Consider the following 24,313-nt stretch of genomic DNA (forward strand, 5'->3'; position numbering starts at 1 on the left):
GGGACCAGCACTTTACCTTAATGATGATCCACTCACTGTAGTGGAGACATATCGAGTCCTAGGACTGGTTTTTGACACTTGATTGACTTGGCTCCCTCATCTTCGTCAGCTTAAGCAGAAGTGCTGGCAGCACCTCAATGCCCTCCGTTGCCTGAGCAACACTAATTGGGGTGCAGATCGCTCTATGCTGCTGCAGCTCCACAGAGCCCTTGTCCAATCCTGAATTGACTATGAGAGAGTGGTTTATGGTTTGGCAGTGCCTTCAACGTTGCATTTACTTGACCCTGTGCACCACTGTGGGGTTCAACTAGTGACAGGAGCTTTTAGGATGAGTCCGGTAACCAGTGTACTGGTGGAGGCCGGAGTCCCTCCATTGCAGATCAGATGTGCGCAACTGCTCACCAGTTACGCAACACTCATTCATAGTTCCCCTGAGCATCCGAATTACTGTCTCCTTTTCCCACCCACAGCAGTCTCTCTCTCGCATCGGCGGCCCAGGTCGGGGCTAACGATTGTGGTTTGCCTGTAGTCCCTTCTCTCCGAACTGGAGTCCTTCCCTTTACCACCTCTACTTGCGGTCCATTCACATATGCCTCTATGGTGTACGCCTTGGCTGCACCTTCGTCTGGACCTTTCATGAGGCCTTAAGGACTCCATTAGCCCTGCGGCTCTCCGTTGTCACATCCTCTTGATTCTTGACATGTTCCGGGGCTCTGAAGTGGCTTACGCCACTAGCTCGATGTCTGATGTTCGTGTTGGCTTTGCCTACGTGAACGGCAGCCATATTGAATAGCATTCCTTTCCTGATGACTGCAGTGTATTCACTGCAGAGCTGGTGGCCATTTCTTGTGCACTTCAGTATCTCCATTCATGCCCTGGGGAGTCTTTTCTTTTATATATTGACTCCTTGAGCAGCCTGAAAACTATCGACCAGTGCTACCCTTGTCATCCTTTGGCAGTGTCCATCCAGGAGTCCATCTATGCCCTGGAACGGTCCAGTCATTCAGTGGTGTTCGTCTGGACCCCTGGTCACGTCGGAATCCCAGGAAATGAACTTGCTGACAGGCTGGCCAAACAGGCTACACAGAAACCACTTCCAGAGATGGGCGTCCCCGCAACTGACCTGTGTTCGTTATTACGCCGCAAGGTTTTTCAGCTTTGAGAGACGGAATGGCAAAATCTCAGTATGCACAACAAACTGCGAGCCATTAAGGGGACCACGAATGTGTGAAAGTCCTCGGTGAGGGCATCTCGCAAGAACTCTGTGGTTCTCTGCAGGCTCCACATTGGCCATGTATGGGCGACCCAGGCAACCTCCTGCGCCGTGAACACCAACCTCAGTGTCGGTGCGGCGTCTGGTTGACAGTGGCCCATATTATTCTGCTGTGTCCTCCTTTGGCAGTCCTACGAATTTATCCTCGGTTGCCGGTCTCATTATCATTGATTTTTAGCAGGCAATGCCTCATCGGTTGATTCGGTTTTACGTATCATCCATGAGGTTGAGTTTTATCATTTGATCTAAGTTTTAGCGCCTGTCCTTTGTCCCTCTGTGTCCTCCACCCTAGCGTTTTTGGGGTGAAGGTTTTAATGTGTTGCAGGGGAGCTGGCTTTTCATTCTTATTTTCTTGGTCAGCCAGCCACTGTAATCTGCTTCCTGGTTTTACTCTCTTGTAACTGTTTCTTGCATCTCTGTTGTTCTCTTGTCCTCTTTTGTTTCTTTTAGTGTTTGTTGTGTTTCCTTCATTCTTGTGGTCTTTCCTTTCTTTCCATTTTATGTTATATGCTGTATCTATTTTATTCTCACATTTGTGGCATAGTTTTATTAGTAACAAGGGACCAATGACCTCCTAGTTTGGTCCCTTTCCCCCTCTTTTATTCCAGCCAACCTACCTACCTATCTCTCGCACTGAACAAATGGAACTGATGTAATCGAAGAACCTGGGCTGTTGCCCATCAACATTGGACCATTGCAGAATGAAGTAATTTCATGTTTGCTGATGAGACCAGGATTAGCTTACTACTGGGCACTAGATGTGCTAGGGTTTGGTGAAGCATTAGACGACACCAGGAATACGGATACATTCAGGAAGTCCATCCTTTTGCAGGTGGAGGCATAATGTTCTGAATGGCAGTAACGGTGGGACAGCGACCCCTCTCATTCCCATCTACAGCAATTTGACTGGTCCCCGATACCCCCAAGGGATCTCACAAACAATTGAAAGGTCCTACAAGTGTGAAGTCAGTGACAACTTCATCTTAGTTGATGACAATGCAAGACTGCACTGTACTTTAGCTGTGTCTCAGTATTTTCAGAGATGCAACATTAACGGAATGCATTGGCCAGCACAGTCACCAGACATGAATTCAACTGAGCATGCATGGGACCTATTGAAGGTGGCCATTGCACGATGTCTGAATCCACCTGACTATCTTCAGAACCTCACTGAAGCTACCTTTGAGGTACGGGACCTCATACCCCAAGATCAAGTTGGTTTCATTCAGAACGTGCCTTGAAGAGTGGAAGAACCCATCCGTTTACAGGGAGGACATACTACTACAGACTGATAATTATCATCGTGACATTTTCACTGTTTTTGTTTCCGATATGCAAGTTAGGAAGGAGTCTGCTTTGTTTTTAAAAAGAATGTATAGGGAAACATTCCACGTGGGAAAAATATATCTAAAAACAAAGATGATGAAAGTGCTGGCAGGTCGATAGACACACAAACATACACACAAAATTCAAGCTTTCGCAACAGACTGTTGCCTCATCAGGAAAGAGGGAAGGAGAGGGAAAGACGAAAGGATGTGGGTTTTAAGGGAGAGGGTAAGGAGTCATTCCAATCCCGGGAGCGGAAAGACTTACCTTAGGGGGGAAAAAGGACGGGTATACACTCGCTCGAGCGCGCGCGCGCGCATACACACACACACACACACACACACACACACACACACACACACACACACACACACACACATCCATCCACACATATAGGCACAAGCCTTTGTGTAGGTGAAGGATTAGGTGGGTGAGGGCAATGGATTGTTCAGTTTGGAACTGGTATAGGGACTGATGGAAAGAAGGGTTGCAGCCAGAGATGGGAACTTTAAGTGTGAGGCCTTTGGGGGTAATGCCAAATGTTAGACAAGCTTGAGAAAATAGAATATGGGAGCGTAATCTAGCTAGGGCGAAGGCATGTTTGCGGAGGGAATGTAAATAAAACTTAATGGGGTTGTTGTGGGGGTGTTGTGAGGGTGACATGGTATTAGAAGGTGGAAAGTGTAACGTGAGGCTGAAATGAAAATGAAAATAAAAATATATGGGGAGAGATAAAGGTGAACTGGAAAGTAACTGGAGATCTGGTGTGAAAAAGGTGAAAAGGTGTTGGTTACAGCTGGGCTATGTTGGACTTGGGTTGGTAGACAACTATGTGCACAAAGGTTAGGTGGTTGTGTTGCCGCCAAAACACGTTAAAGGACGGAGAAATTCGGGAAAATTTCGAAAAAACTGCGTGTAATGTATTAAAAGGAGTGGTTTTGTGGTGGCAGATTATGAAAATTAGGCTAAAAATTGTCTGACGAGGAAATGATGACGTTAAAACCTGTGGGAAGCGGCTAAAAATTATCAGTGATGTGGGAAAAACGGAAATGGAAATAAAGCGAAAGTTATTAGAAATAGCCAAAATGGTTGTTTAAAAGGTGAAAGGAACTGTTTCTGAACTAGAAACGGTGGATTTTATAGCAGCGGTAGTGTTGAAAGCGGCAAAAAAAAGTTTTTGGTTATGGTTTGGAAGTGGGTTACGTATTGTTGAGTATATATAGGCGGAATAAAATTGTATAGCAGATTACGGTAAAAAGGAGAAGGTGAATACAAAGTGAAACTACTGGCAAAAACACAAAGAGAAAATAAGACGACAGGAAAGATTTCGAAATGCAACAGTGACAATAACAAACGTAATTGTTGGGTTCAAATTAATGATATTAATATAATAGAGGGAAACATTTCACGTGGGAAAAATATATCTAAAAACAAAGATGATGTGACTTACCAAACGAAAGCGCTGGCAGGTTGATAGACACACAAACAAACACAAACATACACACAAAATTCAAGCTTTCGCAACAAACTGTTCATCAGGAAAGAGGGAATGAGAGGGAAAGACGAAAGGATGTGGATTTTAAGGGAGAGGGTAAGGAGTCATTCCAATCCTGGGAGTGGAAAGACTTACCTTACGGGGAAAAAAGGACGGGTATACACTCGCTCGCGCGCGCGCACACACACACATATCCATCCACACATATACAGACACAAGCTTGTGTCTGTATATGTGTGGATCCGCACATACAGACACAAGCAGACATTTGTAAAGGCAAAGAGTTTGGGCAGAGATATCAGTCGAGGACGAAGTACAGAGGCAGCATCTCTGCCCAAACTCTTTGCCTTTACAAATGTCTGCTTGTGTCTGTGTATGTGCCGATGGGTGTGTGTGTGTGTGTGTGTGTGTGTGTGTGTGTGTGTGTGTGTGTGTGTCTATATACCCGTCCTTTTTTCCCCCTAAGGTAAGTCTTCCCGCTCCCGGGATTGGAATGACACCTTACCCTCTCCCTTAAAACCCACATCCTTTCGTCGTTCCCTCTCCTTCCCTCTTTCCTGATGAAGCAACTGTTTGTTGCGAAAGCTTGAATTTTGTGTGTATGTTTGTGTTTGTTTGTGTGTCTATCGACCTGCCAGCGCTTTTGTTTGGTAAGTCTCATCATCTTTGTTTTTAGATATATATATATATATATATATATATATATATATATATATATATATATATATATATAAAAATCTTTCTTGTTCTCATAAGGAATGAAGTTTATTTTGTTAATAAGGTATTGTATAAATCTAAGTGGGTGTAGTGTAAGAAGGGATTGTAGTAAACTCTGACATTCCAAACGTTTGTTGAGGTGTGTATTTTGAAAGTTCCAGAGTTATAGATTTCAACACAGTGTGATCATATCTGCCAAAGACAGAAATACAATAGACAGTTGCTAATCCGGCCCTCAGTAGTCCGGCCTCTCAGTAATCTTGCGCACTTCCAAAAACACGTGTGCAATGAATTATCGTGTGCAACAATGCTTTATATACTGTATTTGAAATAGTAGCTTTCTTTACTGTTCGGAATCACGTCTTCTAAAAGAAAACACATTACACTAAACCTGAAGCAGAAACTTGAAATTTTAGGTAAGTTAAATTGAGGTTCTTCGCAGGAAGCCATTGCTGCTGAGTTCAATTTTGGATGAGCAAACTATTTATGACATCAAAAAGAAAGATGATGTTATTCGACAGTACTCAACATAAATTGGATAATGAGTTTGGAAAACAGAAGGTTATGCGAAAGAGCGAGAATGAAGAATTGGACATAGCTATTTACAGGTGGTTCATACAACAACCCAGAAAAGGAATTCCAGTCAGTGGCCCAATTATATAGGAAAAAACAGCCGCATTTAACAAACATCTTGGCGGTAGTTACTTGTTTGCAGCGAGCAAAGGTTGGCTATTGAACTGGGGAAAACGGCATAGCATTCATCAGCTGACAGTCACCGGCGAAAGATGCTCAGCTAATGATGTGAATGCTGGTGAGTTTGTAAGCAAGATACAGAAGATAACAGAGGAAGAAGATTTAATTGCTGATGCCTCGTAAAATGCTGATGAAACAGGACTCTTTTACAAGATGCTTCCTTCAAAACCATTAGCTGCCAAGAACGAGAAGGAAGCTCGTGGTTACAAGCAACAGAAACAGCACGTAACATTAATGGTGTGTTGTAATGCAAATAGGAGTCATAAACTACCACTTATGGTGATGGGAAAATCCCGACATCCACGTTGTTTTCAACACACTGACATAAATATTCTACCAGTGCAGTACTGCACTCAGAAGAAAGCGTGGATGGACAGACAAATATTCTCTCGGTGGTTCCATGAAACGTTTGTACCAGCAGTGAGAAAAGAGCTAAAGAAGAGAGAGCTTCCACTGAAAGCTATCCTTATAATTGACAATGCTCCCAGTCATCCTTCAGATGTTTCTCTAAAGTCGGATGGTATACATGGACAAGTGCTCTTCCTCCCATCCAATGTGACAGCCCTAATTCATTCCAAGGACCAGGGAATTTTGGAATCAATTAAATGTCATTATCGACATTCACTTCTCGTCTCCGTTCTGAACGAAAGTAAAAACGACTCTTATCGAGGCTATGCTAAAGGTATGGAAAGCAATTGACATACATGTTGTTGTTTTCCAAGCAGCCGAAGCATGGGATAAAGTGGAGAGTGCTACCATAATGAAGAGCTGGAGAAAATTGTGGCCATACATTGATGCCGAGTTGGATCCAGTAGCGAGTGACAGAGATGAGCCAGTCAGCTCGGAATTATCAATTACTTTGTACACTGGCATATTCCACATCCTTCCAGGAGGAGAAGAAATTGATGATGAAGATGTTACTAAGAGGCTGAATGAGGAAAACTGTGATACAGACCAAACTTTAACAGGTGAAGAAATAATCAAAAGCATGCAAGAAAAAGTAATGACGAAAGTGAAGAAGAAGAGGACACAGGAGGAGATAGCATGAAGATTTCTCACACTGCTGGTGCTGAAGCTGCCGAGGTCTTCCTGGATTACATTATGCAACAACCAGATACATGCAGTACCGATGTAATGCTTGTAAAGCGCTTGCATGATAAAGCATGCCCCCATCATGTATCATCACTGCAACAGTTAAAAATTAGGGACATGTTTCATAGTGAATGATACGACTGTATAATTATGAACAGTATGCACTCAAGGACTAGGTCTTCTTTGAAAATTAATGTATATTTGGATTTAAAAAAGTATATCCTGTTTTAAAATTGTATCCTTCGGTTTAATAAAATACAGTACACTATATCCCCTATGTTTTAAAAATAAATAAAAAACAAAATAAATGAATAAAATAAATTTCAGATACTCAATAATCCAGCACTTCTGCTAATCCAGCACCCATATGTGCCAGGAATGACCGGATTAGCGAGAGTCTAGCGTAATTAAGTTGTATACACTGCTGAGTAAGAAAACTGCGATATCTTGAAGTAATAATAAGATGATAAAAATTTTCGCCATGGATGACTAACAATGGTACTTCATTCACTATTTGCTGATTCTGTCATTAAGTGGCATAGGGCTTCAACATTATGTAGTAAATGAATGTGTTTCTGGGATGCTTCTACCAAAGGCCACTCTAATTGGCACCTACTGTCATCTGTTGAGTCAACAATCATCATCATCATCATCATCATCATCTTGGACAGTTTCCAGCCACTGGCTGGGTCTGTCAGGAACACAAGCCTCTCCATCGTGTTCCGTCTTTCCACCATTCCCCCTCTTCCACCTTCGTCCAGTTCTCTCCTCTTCTCATCACACATTCCTTCACTCCCTTCACCCATCTATCTCTTGGTCTTCCTCTGGGCCTCTTCCCCTCCAGTTGCAGATCAAACATCCTCTTTGGAATTCTTCCCTCATCCATTCTCTTCATGTGTCCATACCACTGCAGTCTTGATTTTTCTATCCTGTCCTGTACTGGTTCCTCCTTTAGTCTTTCCCTCACATACACATTTCGCAATCTGTCTCGTCTTGTTACACTCAACCTGCTCCTCTGGAACTTCATTTCACTAGCCTGTATTCTACTTTTGTCGCTTTTGTGCATTACCCATGTCTCACTTCCGTATGCCAATATGGGGACAAAGTAGGTTCGGTATATAATTCCCTTGGATTTCTGTGGCACCTCCTTGCTCCAAATAAGCCCCCTAATGCATTTGTAGAACTGCCCTGCTTTTCTGCACCTTTCATATTCCACATCCTTCCAGGAGGAGAAGAAATTGATGATGATGTTACTGTTGAGTCAACAATGTCGTTGGTAAATCGTTTGACTGGTGTAAAACTGTTTTCTTATAAGCTGTGAAATTATGAGAGATAATTAAGCATTGTGTGAATCTAGTGTGCAAAATGTGCTCATGGAAGTGAATATTTTGGCTTTTAACAGCATCCCTATAACACCCATATAGTTGTGCTGGTATATTACCATAAACCCCTCGCAACCTCTGTTGCAACAGAGTACCGAACAAGGTGGCGCAGTGGTTGATAGCACACTGGAATTGCATTTGTGAGGAGGATGGTTCAAATCCATGTCTGGCCATCCTAATTTAGGTATTCTGTGAGTTCCATAAATGTCTTCAAGCAAATGCCGGGATGGTTTCTTAGAAAGGACACAGCTGACTTCCTCCCCCATCCTTCCCTAATCTGATGGTACTGACGACGCTGTTTGCTGCCTCCTCCCCCCCTTCCCCCCTTCCAAAAACACACACACACACACACAAGCACACCAAATCAATCAACCTTACAACAGACTAAAGAATATAGTCTACAGTTAGTGAACTGACATGTTGCTGAGCAACTCCTACCAATCTGTGGTTAAAATGATCGTTATGAACACTAGGGTATGGGTCATATTTTTGGGTACAATTTTGAGTCTTGTGCTGTTGCAGTTAGTCTTTTTTAGTGATAAATGGTTCAGATTATGTCAACATTTATATAAGAATAGGGCAAATAATAATAGGGTTTTCTTTTTTCAGCGTGCCTTAGTTATCAAAGGTAACTAGTGGTCATGCAGTTGTTATGTGGCGATGTTGTTGCCCAATTGCACATGTTGCAGGATTATCTCGAATGTAAAGAAATATGAGTAAGAAGACAACAAGAGGAGAGCAAATGGCTTAGAACTCACAAAAATGCATTGAGGTTTAAATCAACTGCTGGGGACCAACATTTAGCCATTTTAATAACGAACATTGAAACAAAAGTCTATCAGTTATAGGAGTGCACAGAAACCTCATTGTGTCAATGAGTGAGTGCTATAACTGTCCACCAACACCTTCATGCTGCTGGTTTCATTCTCCACAGGCTTAGAAACCAAACCATTATATCTTATTATAGAGAAACAAGCAGTATTTTGTTGCCAGTACCTCCAATTTGGTGAAGAATTTTGGGACTTGGTGGTATGGTCCTGTGATATTTTTTGTTTTTTTGTTTCTGGGATATTGTTTGTATGGAGACTTTGATATGTTGGTACGCTCCAAATAATATTGTTGCCGCATCACAAAATGTAATGATAAACTTAGCCATGAAGGGTAAGATGCCTGCAGCTCGAATTGAAGTGCTAGAGTTCTGCCGTGGATGGATTCAGGATGACACACTCATGCTGGAGAACAATGTATGCTGCCAGCTGGTCGGCCTTGCTGTCTAGCACATAGTGCACAGTAACAGTAGTGTGCAAACATCAAATAAACTGAAGATTGACTGATCAGACACCCAGATGCTTGAATGCGTGCAGAGTCTGCAGACTGAAGTCCAATCAAGCCTATCTTGGCATCGGTGGTGAGAGACTGGGAACTGCTTTGGATATGTACTTGAGACCATTCAGAATTTTGTTTTTTGCAATGTTGGAGAACATATAGTGACACCAGCATGTTGCCAGCTGCTGTGTGTTTCCTGTCCCTTGAAGACTCTGTGAATTGTTGAAAAGTGAGGAACTGCAGCCTTTGGATTAAAATTAAAAGCAGCACCTTATATTTTACCTGTCATCATTTATGCAACAATGTTTTAAATTTTTGTTCACTAAACAATGTAGTGATTCTCATATTGCTAAAGTCATAGGACAATGAGAATTTACGGGCCTCATAAGTAGGAAAAGATTTCATTTGTTTTTGAGTTTTATGATTTTTTAAATATATATTTCAACAAAACTGGATTTTTTTGGATGCTCATTTTTGCTTAATAATTAAAAATTTCATCTTGATATAAGCAAGTAAACAGTTGGAAACTTCTTTGATTGAACCCACATAATGCAAGTTCATCAGATATATAAAATAAGAATTTGATTTCTGGAGAAAACTCCAGCAACCAGTCACGTTTAGGAATTATTAACCATAAAACTATTATCTGTTTTAAGGCTTAAGAGCATAGCATCCTCCCATCTTCAGATGATATTTTTTTTTAAAAGGTTTAACAAATTACAAATAAGAGAGGTGTGTGTGTGTGTGTGTGTGTGTGTGTGTGTGTGTGTGTGTGTGTGTGTGTGTGTGTGTGTGTACGTATGCATGCGCTCTCTGATGGATGATGGTGGGTCAGGGTTTGTCTAAATCTGAACAATGACATAAAATCCCTTTATTACTTTGCAACAGATCATATTAGTATCTCAAGTCCACATGTCAGGTGCTGAAAGGTGGGCATCAACCCACCAGGGCAGCTGAACATTGTTGTGAAGACACTTGCAGCTGTCACTCCCACCACAGCCCAGCTGTGGCATGATATAGCATGGTAAACATAACCAGCAGAGCTGTCTGGAGCTGATGTGACAGACTGGCACAGCCAGGCCAAGTCCAGGATGGTGGGTGACAGAGCATAGATGTCTGGTGGGTGAACCTCAGTGTGGTATCTGGCTAGCGGATCTGGCACTGGCTGACACCTAATAGGTCAGTGGCCAGGAGGACCTCGGTTCGACACTCAGCCCATGGATGTTGTGGCTGCACCCCTGGCAGGATGACTATGGAGTGGTAGCAACCTCACAGCGGAAGCAGACACCTTGACGGAAGCCGACTTGGTGACTTGCTGATTTGATGACCTGCCTGGCTAGTTGGACAATATTTATACACAATAAAGTGGGTTTTTGTTTGTTGCTGCCACAAATGTCATCTACACCGCATACCGAAGTTTCGCTGGTTTCGGTAACTAGCTGGGCACAGGCCGGCGCGCAGTTGGTGGCACCCAGTGGGTGGCTTGAGATAATAACGCACCATTATTGTGGCAAGTGTTCTTTTTACGTCATCAAGACTTCTTTCCTAGGTTTGTGTCGGTCACAGAGTCTTCATCTAACAAACACAGTGTTATAAGAATATGGAAAGGATAGAGAGGTGGTGTTGAGCAGGCACAGTGAAAAAGGCTGCTAAAATATAGATAAAATATTTAAGCTTGCAGAGAGAGTTCTCCATCCAAAGAAGAAAACACACACAAGCACAAGCTGGATGCTGGGGCCTGACTGCAGCTATATTTTAGCAGTTGTTTTTCATTGTACCTGTCTCTTTGTGGTGAGTAGCAATCTATCCTTTCTATGTTGTTGCTATTCTATCCAGACTTCCAATTGTTTAAACATGTTATTATACAGGGTCTGCCCCAAAATTCATGAAATGAAATTTAAAAATAATTTATTCAGTATCAGTCTAAAATCTTTTCAGAACTTTCCAAATTATTCTCCCCCCTGCTTCGTTGCACCATTGCCAATGCTTTACTTAATCATTGAAGGTCACCTGGAAGCCAGCGGGAGTCTCATCCAGTGTCGTCATCGTAGCTGCTTTTACCACCTCAAGCATCCTATGCTGAATTCCGTTCAGGGTTTTTTTGAACCTTGGGAATAAAAAGAAATCCAATGGCGCCAGATCAGGGCTGTATGGCAGCTAGGGCAGCACTGCCACACCTGTTTTGGCCAGCAACTCGGAGACAATGAGCTCAGTGTGGCTTGACTCATTGTCATAGTGCGCAATCCAATTGTCGCAAATTTCTTTTCATGCGCATCAAATCCTGTTGCACAACCATTTGAGCACTTCGCGGTAAAACTCCTTGTTGACTGCTTGTCCTTGTGGCACAAATTCACTGTGAACAACAGAGTTTCTGTCGAAAAACATAATGAGCATGGCCTTGACTCCCGATTTGCTCAACCTTGCTTTTTTTCAGGTGAGGAGGCTCCTTGGTGTGACACTCACTGCTCTGATTCTTTGTTTTGGGATTGTGCTAAGAATCCATGTCTCATCCCCTGCGATCACTCTCCCTCAAAATTATGGGTCCTTTTCGTAGTGGTCAAGCAATTCCTGGCACTTCAGCAAACACTGCTCCTTCATCTCACTCATCAGGACTTTTGGCACCATTTTCATGCAGACTTCCCTCATTTGAAGATCCTAGTTAAAATGTGGTGAATGATTGTTTTGAGTACATGCTTCTGCAATCGTCCAAACACTTAACTGTCTGTCCTTGTCCATAACTTGGTGCACTTTTTGCATTGAATCATCTGTTTGTGATGTCTACGGGTGTGCCGAACGATCGTCGTGACTGATGGACTCCTGACCTCCCCGCAACCTCCTGTGACACGTAAAATTTTGGCTTTGTTTCATTGCCTTATCACCATAGGCCTTTCAAAGAATTTCAAGCACCTGTGCCCCAGTTTCACACAGTTTGATTGTAAAATGCTGCTCCCAAAACTGCTCCATTTTTGGTTGATGATGGTGCAGTAGATATGTCTGTGCAGGGCGTGACCCTGCATCAGCTACTGCCTGCAAGCAACTGACACCAGCTCTGTTTCAAAGCTTAAATCCCTCACCAACTTCTCCGTCTGAAACTCCGTCGTGACAGCCAGCATTTTCACCTACCAAAAATTATTCTTATAACTTTTGGAACGGATACTGTATGTACATTTCAACCTTGAAATTAAATTTTCTGGTGTAAATTCACAAATGTGAAAGAATGATGAGTTAAACTCGGTGCATAATGATTCTTACATATTATATGAAAGGACACTGAAAAATCAGACTTACTGATTGTTATTGTTCCATTTGCCCACTGCAAAAGTAACATCACGAGTAGGGTCTGAAAAGTGTGTGTTAAGCATAGGTGTCTCTTAAAAAGAAACTGTTCTTCACTCTTTGTGACAGATACTTTAAAATGTCACAACTTCTTTTTAAGTTAAGGAATGTATGGCCATGTCTTGTAGACACAGAGGTCAGTTGGAATAACGAGAAACTGAATCACTAATATGAACTTCTTTTACAGATATCTTCAGTTTGTGTCGTTAGTGGTACCTGTCCTATAGAGTGGAAACAAAGCTTAACTCAACAAACTCTCAGTAAAGACAACTCGGTCATCATACAATTATATGCCAATAAACATATCACTTGTAGTATCTAAAACCTTTGAGTAGTTTCTTAATGAGCAGCTGAAAAATTGGGCTTTCAAAAACACTGGCACGGCAACTGCATTAATTAAGGTGACTGACTACATCAAACATTTCGTGGGCAGATGTGAAGCGATCATTTTCTCTCTGCTTGATTCTAGCAGAGCTTTTGGTACTCTTGATTCCGAAGTATTACTTACAAAAATTCCCCTTGCGGCTGTGCATTCTGAACCAGATAAGCTGCTACCAGTGTCATCATTTCAACCACACTAGAATGTCTTGTAGACACCCAGTCAAACGTGTAACCTGTGGTAGGGATGCACAAGTGGGGCGATTGTCTGCTGCCTCCGCCCCGCTGTATCAACTGCAATGGTTGCCATACCACCCCCTCAGGATTGTCCTGTGTGTCTTGATGAGTGGGCTGTCCAGGAGATCCAGGTAGAAGAAAAAGTGCCTTACCCAGTCGCTCACAAGTTGCTGGCTAGTCGCAAACCATGCGTTCTCCCCTCTGGGACCTAGAGTTCTGTTCTTGTTAACCCTCGCACCATGAAGGACATGGCCATGCAGACATGCAACCTCCAATTCTGCTCTGAGGTTGTGAAATCGCCCAGTGTCAAGGTAGCATCGCCACCCCCCTCCCCCCCACCCTCCACCCCCCCTCAGTCCAGCTGTGCAACAAGCCATCAAACTCTCGCCTCAAGTGGAGAAACCACCAGCTACACAACCAATAAGTGAGAAAGGACTGAAGGAGTAGTCCCGTGAAGACTTCCTCCATTCCTCCAGCCAAACAACACCTGAGTCTTCCTTTAACCAGAAAGGCTCGAAGAAGTCCACCAAAGGCAAATGGTCTTCTCCTTCACCAACTTGAAAATCCTCCTTGACGGTGTTGCCACGTGATACTTTAGCCCGGCTAACACATGGGCCACATGGAGCAGAATCCTCCTGCTTCTGTGCCCTGTAGTAGTGACTATTCAATGGCTGTCACTCGGCAGCCGCTGAGGTGACACACCTACATGTCTTCATCGTGACCAGTGGAACGTTTGCTGCCTTGGTCCCACAAAGAAGATTTACGACTGCTTTAGCATTGCAGTGGCCCCTTGTAGTCTGCCTTCAGGAAATGAAATTGCACCCTCAAGACCACTTTGAGCTTTCACATTTCTTACCGGTTCATTTCGACCTTCCCACTGAGATCAGTAGTCCATCTCATGGGGGCGTCATGCTGCTCATATGGGATGACATTCATAATCAACCCATCTCCCTGAATACCCATCTTCAAGCTGTTGCAGTTCGCCTTTTCCTTCCCCATCTGACATTTTCCCTCTGTAGCATTTATGTCCCACTGTCATTCAATGTCGCGAGGGCAGACTTCCTTCAGCTTATTGGGGAGCTACCTCCCCCCTTTTGCTAGTCGGTGACTTTAATGCACATCATCCCCTTTGGGGTTCTCCCAGGACCTGTCAGAGAGGTGCCCTCTTGGCTGATTTTCTTAACCAACTTAACCTCTTCTGCCTTACTGCTACAGAACGTTCCATTCCTCACACGTCCTCTTTTTTTTTTCCTGTCATGTCCCAGTCCCTTGGTGGACTGAGGCATGCCGCGATGTAATTCGCACACCGAGACATGCTCTCCGCATTTTTAACCACCATCCTACGATGGCAAACTTCTTCTTGGTTGGCTCTACAGTCCTTGAAGAACCTTGGCCTCTTGTACCACCTGCCTTCATTCTACTCTGTCCGTTGTCTTCTCCAATTTATTATTCCCATCGCCTTTAGATCTTCTTCCATATCATCCAGCCACCTTTTCCTGGGTCTTGGTTCAAATGGCTCTGAGCACTATGGGAATTAAAATCTAAGGTCATCAGTCCCCTAGAACTTAGAACTACTTAAACCCAACTAACCTAAGTACATCAGACACATCCATGCCCGAGGCAGTATTCGAACCTGCGACCGTACCGGTTGCGCGGTTCCAGACTGAAGCGTCTAGAACCGTTCGGCCACTCAGCCGCCTTTCCTGGGTCTATCTCTTCTCCTTCTCCCATCAGGTTTTCCCATGAAAACTTTCTTGACACTCTGAGTTTCTGGCATTCTCTGTACATGTCCTGCCCATCATTTTTCCCTGCTTAATTTTAACATCATCATCCATCTGTCCAAAAAGTGTTTTTAGTTCTACATTTGCAGTTTCTCTCCAGTCATCTTCCTCTCCCACTGCTCCAAAAATCCTTCTCAGTATCTTTCTTTCCCATCTCAATAAGCAGTTCTCCTTTAATGTCAGTACCCAGCCTTCTGATCCATATATTACTATAGGTCGTAATATGGTCATGTATATTTTGATTCTTGTATTCCTACTAACATTCCTCAAATTAAATATGTTCTGCAAGGCAAAATAGCAATGATTTCCACTCACTATCCTTTCTTTAATTTCTGTTGTTGTTGTTCTGGTCTTCAGTCCTGAGACTGGTTTGATGCAGCTCTCCATGCTACTCTATCCTGTGCAAGCTTTTTCATCTCCCAGTACCTACTGCAACCTACATCCTTCTGAATCTGCTTAGTGTATTCATCTCTTGGCCTCCCTCTACGATTTTTACCCTCCACGCTGCCCTCCAATACTAAATTGGTGATACCTTGATGCCTCAGAACATGTCCTACCAACCGATCGCTTCTTCTGGTCAAGTTGTGCCACAAATTTCTCTTCTCCCCAATCCTATTCAATACTTCCTCATTAGTTATGTGATCTACCCATCTAATCTTCAGCATTCTTCTGTAGCACCACATTTCGAAAGCTTCTATTCTCTTCTTGTCCAAACTATTTATCGTCCATGTTTCACTTCCATACATGGCTACACTCCATACGAATACTTTCATAAATGACTTCCTGACACTTAAATCAATACTGGATGTTAACAAATTTCTCTTCTTCAGAAACGCTTTCCTTGCCATTGCCAGCCTACATTTTATATCCTCTCTGTAGTAGGTGTGGGCTTCGTATCTATCTTGGCCACAATAACGCGTTCACTATGCTGTTTGTAGTAGCTTACCCGCATTCCTGTTTTCCTACTCATTATTAAACCTACTCCTGCATTACCCCTATTTGATTTTGTGTTTATAACCCTGTAGTCACCTGACCAGAAGTCTTGTTCCTCCTGCCACCGAACTTCACTAATTCCCACTATATCTAACTTCAACCTATCCATTTCCCTTTTTAAATTTTCTAACCTACCTGCCCGATTAAGGGATCTGACATTCCACGCTCCGATCCGTAGAACGCCAGTTTTCTTTCTCCTTATAACGACATCCTCTTGAGTAGTCCCTGCCCAGAGATCCGAATGGGGGACTATTTTACCTCCGGAATATTTTACCCAAGAGGACGCCATCATCATTTAATCATACAGTAAAGCTGCATGCCCTCGGGAAAAATTACGGCTGTAGTTTCCCCTTGCTTTCAGCCGTTTGCAGTACCAGCACAGCAAGGCCGTTTTGGTTATTGTTACAAGGCCAGATCAGTCAATCATCCAGATTGTTGCCCTTGCAACTACTGAAAAGGCTGCTGCCCCTCTTCAGGAACCACATGTTTGTCTGGCCTCTCAACAGATACCCCTCTGTTGTGGTTGCACCTATGGTACGGCTATCTGTATCGCTGAGGCACGCAAGCCTCCCCACCAACGGCAAGGTCCATGGTTCGTGGGGGGGGGGGGGGGGGCTTTAATTTCTACTGCCACTTTATTGTCCTCCATTATTGCAGAACTGATATATTTAAATGTTTTTACTCTTTCATATTCTTTCCCATTCATTACTATTGAATTCTTTTGTCTGTTTATATTGGGCTCCCCCATCACCATATACTTTGTTTTGTTTGTTTACTTCTAAACCTATTTCTCTTGCTGCTTCCTCTAACGTATTGTAGTTCCCCTTTAGTGCCCTTACATTCCTTGCCATTAGTGCTACATCATCTGCATATGCTACCACTTGAACTTGCCGATTAAGTATTGATCCTCCTGGGTTTATCAGCATTTGCAGCATCACCTTTTCTAAAACTAAATTAAATAGCATTGTAGAGATCACATCTCCCTGTCGTACCCCTTCTGTACTTGGAATTCTCCAGACAGTTCTTGCTCTATTCTTACTTTACACACTGTTGCTTTCATTGTCATTTCTATTAAATTGACCAGTTTTAGTGGGATTCTAAAATCTTTCACGATCTGCATAATTTTCTTCCTGTGTAGGCTGTCGTACACTTGCTTAAAATCAATGTACAACTGATGTAGTTGCTTGTCATATTCATAAATCTTCTCTACCACTTGTCTTAATAAAAATATCTGATCCATCGTGGATCTGTTCCTCCTAAATCCAGCCTTGATAGTCCCTGAATATCCCTTCTATCATCCTGGCAAGTCTGGAGGCTAAAATTTTACTGAATATGTTATATGTTACATGCAAGAGAGTGATTCCACGAAATTACTACATTCTGACTTGTAACGGGCAGATAATTCCCATGTTCCAGTCCTTAGGCATTACCTCCTATATCCATATTTCCTTTGTCGATTCTTGCACTTCCTCCTCCATTTTCTTTCCTTCATATTTCAATAATTCGGCCTCTATGCTGTCTTTCCTGCTGCTTTATTATTTTTTAGGCTCTTGATAGCATTCTTCACTTCCTCTAGCTCTGTTACTACTTCCTCTAGTTCTGTTACTACTTCCTCTAGTTCTGTTACTACTTCCTCTAGTTCTGTTACTACTTCCTCTAGCTCTGTTACTACTTCCTTTTCCCAATCCTCTACATCTAACTCTGATTCCAATTCTGAGTCCTGTTCCCTTTCATTCTCAGTCATGGTTCCTTCTTCTTTATCCCGTCCTTTCCCATCATGTAGTTCAGTAAGATACTCTTGTCACCTTTCTAGGACTTTACTTCTATCTCCAATTAGATTTCTGTCCTTATCCTAAAAAAAAAAAAAACTGCTAGAGGTTGGAAACCTTCCTTCAAATCTCTTGTTCTTTCATAGAACCTTCTGATCTCTTTATTGTCCCATTTTGTCCAGCTGCTCTATCCCTCGCCTTTCATGCTGCCTTTTCTTTACCCTACAAAGCTTACCTGCTTTTTTCCTCTTTTCTCTGTATTCTTCTGCCACTAACCTCATGTTCCTTTGCAACACTCTCCGTCTCGCTTAATTTCTCTTGTGTATTACTGTTAAGCATTCCTTGTTGAACCACTTAACAACCCTTTTGTGTTGTTCTCTCTCCAGTATCTCTTCCGCAGCTACGCTAATGGCAGTTTTCAACGACTCCCATTTAGTTTCCACGTTATCTTCATTCCCTGTGTATCTCCCAGCTTCCGACATCTCTTCTAGTTTCTTCCTATATTCTTCGTGTGTTTCCTTTGTTTGGAGTCTTTGTATATTGTGTTTAATTCTTATCTGACTCCTTTGGTTTCTTACTGAATTTATCTTCTGCTTACATCTAATTCGTACTAAGTAGTGGTCTGTCTCTCCATCTGCCCCTCTGCAGCTGCTAACTTTCATAATATCTGATGCATGCCTTTTGTCTATGAGTACGTGATCTGTTTGGTTTCTTGTGTTTCCGTCTGGTGATACCCATGTACCTTTCTTAATATCTTTCCTCGGGTGATAAGTGCTTTTTATTATCATGTTTTTCCCACTGGCAAAGTCTATCAGTCTGAGCCCATTATCGTTGCTGTCATTGTGTAGCCTTTCCTTTCCTATTACACTTCCTATATACCTCTTATTTCCCTATTTTTGCATTTAGGTCTCCAAGTATTATTGTCATATCGTGCCTTTGAATTCTACCAGTTTCTTCTTCCAATTTGTCATACAATATATCCTTTGCATCTTTGTCTGCCTCCTCCATAGGGGCATAGACATTCACTATTGTAATGTTAAAAATTTTTGCCCTTATCCTTAGAGAACACATTCTGTCACTTACTACCATAAAACCAATTACATTAGCCTTCAGAGACCTATATAGAAGGAAACCAGTGCCATAAAGGCCTGTATCTCCACCGCTATGCATAATTAAATGTTCCCCCCACCCTGTCATTCCTTGCCCTGAAATCTAGTTTCTTGTATTGCTGCTATTTTCACTTGATTCTTATCTAACTCATTCCCAATTTCTTGTAGCTTGCCAGGCCTCTTGAGTGTCCTCACATTCCAGGTGGCTATCTGAATATTACAATGGCAAACTGCATTTATTATAAACAGACACATGTAAAGTGCACCGCATTCTTTGATATAGCAAAAGAGCTAGCTGGATTTCATTCACTAGTTCTTTTAACAGTTCCACCCCTTCCTTTCTCATGTGTGCCAACCTCCGATGGCTCTCTGGAACCAAGATCCATTCGCCAATATCCGGCATGACAGTTGCAGACGATGTCATCGTGGACCCTATTCCAATCTCCAACACCTTGGGCCACCATTTTGTGGCAGTTTTGAACTCTTCCCACTATCACCCTGCCTTCCTCCATCAGAAACAAGTGGAGGAGGCTCAGGCGATACCCTTCTCTTCTCTAAATCGTGAGTGCTACAGTGTCCCTTTACTATGAGGGAGCTAAGTCGTGCTCTCGGTTCATCCCAGTCCTAGGGCCAGATGCTGTCCACATTCAAAAGTTGCAGTACCTTTCTCTTGCAGGCAAGCACTTCCTGCTTAACACCCACAACCACATCTGGGCAGAGGGCTTATTTCCTGAACACTGGCGTGAAGCCACCTTCATACCCATACCTAAGCCTGGTATCGACAAAACCATCCTTCTTGCCACTGCCCCATCCCTCTTATCATATGCGTTTGCCATGTGATGGAACATATGACTCATGCTCGGCTGGTATGGTGGCTTGAGTATCACAATGTACTGACGAACGCACAGTGTGGATTTCCAGCGTGCCGTTCTGCAGTTGACATCCTTGTTACTTTGTCCACCCATGTCATGAATGGTTTTCTGCAGAACTCCCAGACTGTGGCCATATTTTTTTGATTTGGAGAAGGCCTACGACACCTACTGGAGAACTGGTATCGTCCGTACTCTTTACACATGGCACTTCTGTGGCCGCCTGCCCTGTTTCCTTCAGGCATTTTTAAAAGACCAAGTTTTCAAAGGGTTTGTGGGCTCTGCCTTGTTGGACACCTTTATCCGGGAAAATGGTGTGCCTCAGGGTTCTGTCCTGAGTGTCATTCTCATTGCTATTGCTATTAACCCTATAATGGCCTGTCTTCTGCCGTGCATCTCTGGCTCACTTTTTGTTGACAATTTTGCCATCTACAGCAGTTCTCCACGGACCTGTCTCCTTGAGCGACGTCTTCAGCGATATCTTGATTATCTGTACTCCTGTAGCATCGACAGTGGCTTTCATTTTTCCACTGGGAAACCGTGTATGAATTTCTGGCTGCGCAAATTGTTTCTCTCGCCGTCTTTACATTTTGGGCCTGTTGCCCTTTCGTTCGTTGAAACTGCGAAATTCCTGGGGCTCATTCTCGATAGGAAACACTCTTGGTCCTCCCATGTGTCTTACCTGGCAGACTGCTGTAAGGGGTTCTTCAATGTCCTACGTGCCCTCAATGGTACTTCCTGGGGTGTCGATCAAACCACACTCCTCTGTTTGTACCGGTCCTTTGTCTGTTCAAAACTATACTGTGGGTTCTTTATGCCCTCTGCATGTCCATCCCTCTGACGCCGTTCTGTACGTCTATACCTCTCACACCATCTCGGCACTATCCACCATTGTGGCATCCATTTGGCCATGGGTGCCTTGTACACCAGCCAAGTTGAGAGTCTGTATGCTGAAGCTGCTGAATGACCACTGTCCTATCACTGTGACTTTCCCCTTAGCCAGTATGCATACCATTTGTCTGCTATGCGTGGCCACCCATCCTATGCGACCTCCTTTGACGACTCTTTTGCCAGCATGGGGAGCATCCCTCTCTTCTGTTACCACCTGGAGTCCGCTTTCAGCACTTGCTACAGCGGCTTAACTTCACACATTCTGCAACTTACCCAATGGGTGTGAACCCTTCACCACCTAGGCTTTGCGAAGTGTTTCACGTTAACTTTGGCCATCATTTACTTCCTAAGGACACTACCCCAGCCTAGGTGTATCGCCTTCAGTTGCATGACCTTCGCATGGAACTCAGCAATAGTGCCTTTGTATACACTGATGGCACACAGACTGACTGTGGGGTCGGGTGTGCCTTCGTCATTGGCACCCCTGTCTTTCGATATTGGCTTCCAGCACACTGCTCAGTATTTACAGCCAAGCACTTTGCCTTGTATCAGGCCACAGAGTTCATCTGGCAATACAGCCTTTTCAGGTGTGTCCTCTGCTCAGACTCACTCAGCACTCTTCGAAGTCTATGTGCGCTGTACACTGCCCATCCCTTAGTGCAGTGGGTCCAGGAAAACTGTCACTTGCTCACTCTTTGTGGAGCAAGTGTTACATTTCTGTGGGTTCCTAGTCATGTTGGTCTGCCAGGAAACGAGGCTGCTGACACTTCTGCCAAGGCTGCAGTCCTCGTACCTCAGCCCGTGAGTTCTTCTATTCCCTCCGATGATCTCTGTGTTGCCATCTATCAAGAAGTGGTGTCCTTTTGGCATCGCCAATGGACCTCCCTTCACGGGAATAAGCTCCGGCTTATTAAGCCCCTCCCAACAGCTTGGATGACCTCCTCTTGGACGTACTGCCTTTTTAGCTAACATCATTTGATAAGTGGTGCCACCCCACCACTTTGTACACATTGTGCCCAAGTTGTAACTGCCCACCACTTCCAGGTGGAATGCCTATTTTTTAACCATTTATGTTCCCACTTGGGTTTGCCACCTGAGTTATCAGCTGATTTAGCAAATGATGTGCAGGCTGTCAACCGTGTTTTACTTTTTACCTACCAAAGCAATATGGCAAAAGCCGTTTAATTTTTAGTTTTGGACCTCTGTTTCTGTATGGTGTCATTTTTAGCCCCTTTTCCATGTGCCTTTTTGTAGTTGTCTTCTATTATGCCCATTGGGACTGACGTATAGTCATTTTTTAATTCCTCTCTGTCTTTGTGCTCTACAATTTTGTCTTGGGCGTGTATGACCCCAGTTGTTGTTGTTGTTGTTGTTGTTGTTGTTGTTGTCATTGTTTTTCCGCCCTAAAGCAAAGCAAAACAAAACCAAACAGTGGGTACAAAACCTGGTGTTAGAAATCTGCTTCTTCAACAGTGCAGATTTTATTAAACAAAAATTATGTAAAAATAAATAGCAGAAGGTTCTCCTAGAAATACACAGAATGAAAAACTCAAGGAGGTGGTGGAAGTTCAAAAATTCACAGGTTTTCCAGGAGAACACTATTTGTGGCTTTGACTGGGAAGCACTTGAATACGAGCCACACTCTCGGTGCATCCATATGCTGTTTGTTTGTTCACTGAAAACACAACTATTGGTTCAACAGTGAATGTAGACAGTACCACATTAGGCAGACAGGGAAGTCTGTGTGCTAACCAAACATCAATGTTAGGAATCAACAAAGCCCAAAGCACAGTCCAAGAGAGAAGTACGCGGACAAGGTCATTATAAATAACTACACTGGAGAGTTTGCTCTGAACTTCTTGCTGCAACAGGTGAGATTGTAGCAGTGTGTGACAGCCCTTCACTCTGACATGATTGTTGTGCCATGTGACCCACTGCTGGGGGTTTATCCTCCCACTCTGCAACTAGTGTCCCTGCAGGACATAGGCATAATTATGTCAATTAAAGTGACATTGCATTCAGTGTGATTAAAAGATCCCTCCCCGTTCCAGCCACCCCCATCCACAAGCTCTTGAATTGGCCCATAGGGCACAGGGGAGGGTAGGATGAGGTGGGCATGGTCCCCTGTGAAGGCTAGGGTATGGCTTTGGATGTTCTGGTGGTAGGAGAGCTGCTCCTGGGCAACCAGCACCAGGTGGCAGCTTTTCTGGATGATGATCAAGCCACATATCTAGACAGATGTGTGTCACATAATGTGCACCAAAATGTGGCTGTCCATTGTAAAAAGTGTGGCTTCTTCTTCTTGTACTGATGGAGGTGGCACCTGATTTAACAAGGAATGATGAAGGCATCTGAGCAATAGTTTCACTGGGCCTTGATCATGGATTGGTGTTACCTAATAGAAGGATAAAAAGGAAAGTCAGTAGTCGTGGGTGTCAATAGTTTTTCTTCGCCATTTTGAAATTTCACACAACATTAGGCTACACCATTAGAGGTGGGGTAGAGTGGAGGTAGAACTGCTAAAAACCAGCAAATGCAAACTGCGAGCCAGTACCAATGACAAGAGCTTACGGAGTGTCTTCAGTAGCAAAATTAATGGCTAGGGCCTTAGTTATATTCTGTTGTGGTCTGTTGGATTTTGATGACATAAGGGATTTGTGGTCTAGGAGTAGCATCAGGGGCTAGTAATCACAATGAATGGGTTACAGATTAGATTCTAGCCACTGCTTAAATTTTAAATAAAAATCAACTACAGTCACCACTGGCGTCTGCTATAAGGAATCACCCTTGTTCTACCAACAGCCATGTCAAATAGGGTGGAAGAGTGGCCAGAGGCTTGGTGCACATTCTTGTCTCTGGGAAACTGCCCTTAAAAGATGGAAGAATCATCAATGACCAACACCATGAGGATGTAGAAGGTATTGACAACTACTGCATTAGATACAGTGTTTATCCACTGGACTTGTGGCTCGTAATTGGGGCAAAAAAGTAATGATCATCTCTCCATGGGCAAAAGGTTACAGACTAGTCTCCCATTGAGATACTTTAGAGGGGACTGCCGGAAGTGTGACCTTAACCAATGAAAGAGTGACATTCTGAGTCATAGCATGTAATGTCACAATTCTGAAAGCGTTAGGAAAGCAAGAAAATGGAAAAAGAGAATACAGTCTCCGTTTAGATATAATGTGGGTAAGTAAAGTGAAGCAGAAAGATAAGGGTTTGTGGCCAGACAGATAGAGGGTAATGTCAACATAAGCAGAAATTAGTATAACAGGAGTAGGATTCATAATGAAGGAGAAGGTAGCTCAAGAAAGAGTTACGCTGGACAATTCAGTGATTGGATTTTCTCATCAGAATTGACAGCAAAGCAAAAACACCAAAAGCAATAATTTAAGTATATATTCTGATGTCACATCATTTTCCCTAGCTCTAAATTCTGTCAATTTGTCAGTTCTCCTCTCCTCTCCTCTCCTCCTCTCGTCAAGTCTCTTTCCTTATATTCCATGCTCTGCACTCTTATATACTGTACTTCCTTACCCTGCCTTCTTTCCCTCCTTCTGTACCAAGGTGGAACAGTGATAAGTCA

The 24,313-nt window shown here is 43.2% G+C and overlaps 1 protein-coding gene across 2 annotated transcripts in view; it reads left to right on the forward strand.

The window, feature by feature from the left end:
* Window positions 1–24,313, forward strand: part of LOC124621968 — a 168,504-nt gene that overhangs the window by 59,888 nt on the left and 84,303 nt on the right. The gene's annotated exons all lie outside the window — the stretch shown is intronic.

Source organism: Schistocerca americana, chromosome 7 (assembly GCF_021461395.2).
Source record: "Schistocerca americana isolate TAMUIC-IGC-003095 chromosome 7, iqSchAmer2.1, whole genome shotgun sequence".
NCBI classification, from domain to species: domain Eukaryota; kingdom Metazoa; phylum Arthropoda; class Insecta; order Orthoptera; family Acrididae; genus Schistocerca; species Schistocerca americana.